This window comes from Tenrec ecaudatus, chromosome 15 (genome assembly GCF_050624435.1).
Source record: "Tenrec ecaudatus isolate mTenEca1 chromosome 15, mTenEca1.hap1, whole genome shotgun sequence".
Taxonomy (NCBI): Eukaryota; Metazoa; Chordata; class Mammalia; order Afrosoricida; family Tenrecidae; genus Tenrec; species Tenrec ecaudatus.
The window spans coordinates 72890734-72894819 of record NC_134544.1 but is presented as its reverse complement, the minus strand read 5'-3'; positions in this window follow the sequence as shown (position 1 = coordinate 72894819).

Sequence of the window (4086 nt, the reverse complement as noted above, 5' to 3'; positions counted from 1 at the left end):
AGATGTTATTCCATTTGTGGAGGTCGATTTTGGTTTCCTGTACTAGGGTCTTATAGTTTTCTTTATTTAGGTCTTTAGCATTTTTTGTTATATTTCTAGGTATTTCAGTTTGTTCTTAACTACTGTAAAGGGTACTTCGTTCTTAATCCCCTCTGCCAAGGTTCTGTCTGATGTGTGTAGAAAACCTACCGACTTCTGTTTATTGATCTTCCCTATTCCTCTATCGCTGTAAGTACTCCAGCTGTCGAGCTTTTGGGGTTTTCAATGTACAGGATCATGTTGTCTGCAAATAGCAATAGCTACACCTCCTCCTCCCACATTTGGATACCTTAGATGTCCTTCCGCTGTCTTATGGTTTTAGCCAGAACCTCCAGAACAATATTGAATAGAAGTGGGGACAGGAGGTATCCTTGTCTTATACCCTTTTTCAGTGGGATTGTTTTTGTCTTTTCTCCATTGACTATGATGTTGGCTGTTGGCCTTTCATAGATAGCTTGTATCAGCTAGAGGAACATACCTTCCAATCCTATCTCAATGAGTGTCTTAATTAGAAATGGGTGTTGGATGTTTTCAAATCTTTGTCTATGTCTATGGATATTACCATATGGTTTTTATCCTTGTTCTTCTCGATGTGGCGTATAATATTGATGGATGTTCAACCATCCCTGCATCCCTCGGATGAATCCTCCCTGGTCATAGTGGATGATGTGTTTTATATTCTTTTTATTCTATTGGCCAAAATTTTGTTAAGGATTTTTGCATCTATGTTCATTAAAGATAGATATTGGTCAGTAATTCTCTATACCTGTGGCATCTTTGACCTGTTTGGGTATCAAAGTAATGCTTGCTTCGTAAAATGAGTTTGGGAGTTTGCCATCCTCTTCTATGATATGGAATAGTTTGTGGAGGAACGCTGTCAACTCTTCCCTGAATGCTTGGTCGAATTCTGCTGTGAAGCCATCTGGCCTTGGGGCTTTTTTTGTTGGTAGGTTCTTGATGACCCTATTTCTTCTTTCACTATGGGTTTGTTGAGGTTCTTGATCTCTGAAATAATCTAGGGACAGACTGTTTTTCCAAATATTTATCCATGTCTTCCATGTTTCTGAATACATTAGAGTACAAACCTTCATAGTACTTTGTGATTATCCTTTGAATCTCATTGGGATCTGTTGTTATTGCCCTTTCATCCCTCATCCTGGCTATTGATGTTTCCTCCTTTCTGTCCTTGGTAAGCTTTGCCAGAGGACTGTCAATTTTGTTAATTATTTCATAGAACCAGCTCTTAGCTGCATTTATCTTTTGCATTGTTCTCTTGTCTTCCCACTGGTTTAACTCCACCCTGATTTTCATTATTTCTTTTCTCTTGCTATTAGAGGGGTTGTTCTGCTGATTCTGTTCTAGTTGTTGGAGGTTTTGTGTTAATGTATCTGTCATGTGCATCTCGTTTTTTTCATATATGCATTTCATGATATCAAGCTACCTCTGATAACTGCCTTCGGAGAGTCCTATATGTTTTGATATGTTGTGTTCTTGTTCTCGTTAGTTTCTAGAAACTTCCTAATATCCTCTCTGATCTGGGCCTGTACCCATTCATGTCACAGGAGATCATTGTTCATTCTCCAATTGGTTGCCCTTGCTTTTCTGGACGTCCTCTTGTTAATCTCCTTTTTTATGGCACAGTGATATGAGAAGGATGTCTGAATATATCTGTGTTTGAATTTACTCAGGCTGGACTTGTGTCCCAGCATGTGGTCTATTCTTGTAAAAGATTCAAGTGAAGTCTTTTGCATGTGCATGGAAAGCTTTATAAATGTCTATCAGGCACTGATGCCTAATTACATTGCTTAGCTCTATCGCCTCTTTACTGAGCTTTTTCCCAGTGATCTGTCTTGATCTGATAGTGGAGTGTTATAGTCACCTACTATGATTGCTCAGTCTGTGATTTCTCTTTTCATCCTTTTACTAGTTTGACAAAATTTGCCACACCATTATTAGGAGCATAAATATTCAATATGCTAAGTGTTTCTTGGTTTACTTAACATTTGAGCATTAGGCAATGTCGCTCTTTGTTTCTTTTTATGGTTTGGATCTTGAAGTCCATTTTGTCAGAGATTAAAATAGCCACCCCTGCCTTTTTTTGAGTTACCATTGGATTGGTAAACTTTCTGCCAGCCCTCTATTCTTAACATATTAATGGCTGTGCCTTAAGATGTGTCTCTTGCAGGCAGCAGACTGATGGATTATGTTTTGTGAATGAGTCCTTGAGTCTTTTTCTTTTAATGGACCAGTGGAGTCCATTTGAATTCAGAGTTATTATCACTATCTCTGGATTCATAGTTGTCATATCCTGTTTTGTGTTTTGGTTAACTTCATATCAGTGTACTGTGTTTGAGTGGAGAGTTTCTATCTTGTCTTCTTTTCCATCTGAGACCCTGTTGTCCAGGTAATTGTTGCTGGTATGTTGGCTTCTAGATGGAGATGGGCTATATGGTGGTCTCCTGTTAGTTCTTGGTGGAGATTGATCCTCTGATCATAGTGAGTCAGCCAGTATCTTCTGCAGGGTCGGGTGTCTTGCACCATATCCTTTGAGTCTTTCCTTGTCCTGGAAGACCCTTATCTCACCATCTACCTTAATGGATATCTTGGTAGAGTACAGGATTCTGGGAGAGGTTTTTTTTTCAGCTTTTGGAAGATCTTGCTCTATTCTCTCCTCCTCTTCATGAAATCTGCTGATAGGTCTAAGCATATTCTTACCTGCTCTCCTTTGTATGTGACTGTCTTCCTTTCTCTTGCTGCTCTTAAAATTTTCTTTTCCTTCTAAATTGGATACTTTTACTATTATATGTCTTGGTGTGTTCTTCTTGGGGTCTAATCTAGCTGGCATCCTTTCTGCTTCCCAGGAGTGCCTGCTTCTCCTTGTTAGGGTAGGAAAGTTTTCTTCCAGAAATTCCTTTACTATCTTGACTGTCGACTTGTGTGTTGTATTGTTCTCTAGTAGACCAATTATTTGAATATTATTCCTCTTCATCTGTAATTGATTCCAGGTTATCTTCTGCTTGTTTAATTTTCCTGTATTTCTCACTTGCTTAGGTCTGTTTGGGTGTCCTCAAGATCACTGATACGGTTCTCTGCCTCCTCAAGCCTAATCTTAATTCAATGACTTTGTGTGTGGCTTCTCCTACCTCCTTTGTTAGCTCCTGCGGTTCCCTTTGGTGGGTTGATTTCATCCCCTCTATTATGGACTTCAACTTCTCTATCATTGTATACTTATTCTGGGTTGCTTCCCTCAATTCCTGTAGTATTGCCAGCAGACGTCTGAAGATTTCCTTCTGGGGAAGATCTGTATCTGTTTATTCTATGAGAGACGTTAGCTCTGCTACTATGTTTTCTCTTTTTTTGTTGGGTGTGATGTGGTCTGTTGATTTTTCCTCGATCCTATCTTAGGCCCCCATGTTTCTGGGAGGCCAGGGGGCCCTTATCTGTGTTATTGTTAAGAATTCTTTCAGGCGATGCCTATGACCTATTCTAAAGATGGGTCAGACTGCTGTGTAGGCAGAATTCCCAGAAGGCTTAGTGAAAAGCAGTGGTGAGATGTTTCAGCGACTGGTGTGGAGGCTGAAGCCTCAGTGAGTGCCCCCGGGCTGCTTTGACCTTTTCTGTCAGGATACCCTTAGCACCCCCCCCCCCTTTTTTTAGTAATAAAAACGGGAAAAGTTCAAAATTAAAAAATAATTTTTTTAAAAATTGGGAGGAAAAATAGAGAAAGAGAAAGAAGGAGAAGCTATAAAAGAGGAGATAAGAAGTGATAAGTGAAGTGGAAGGAGCAAAAAAAGATAGAAAACCTATAGAAAAGGGACAGAAGAGAAGTAATAGTAATAATGAAAAGGAGGAAGTAAAAGAGAGAAAACACAGAAAGTGAAAGAAAAAAAGAAGAAAACAAGCATGAAATTATATATATATATATATATATATTTAAATTCCCCCATTCTTTTCCCTCCAAGTTAGAAATGCCTTATAGAAGGCGGAGGTGGGCCAGTCCTCACTACCACAGGACATGTTGCTGATCTGGGCTCTGGAGCAGGGCTA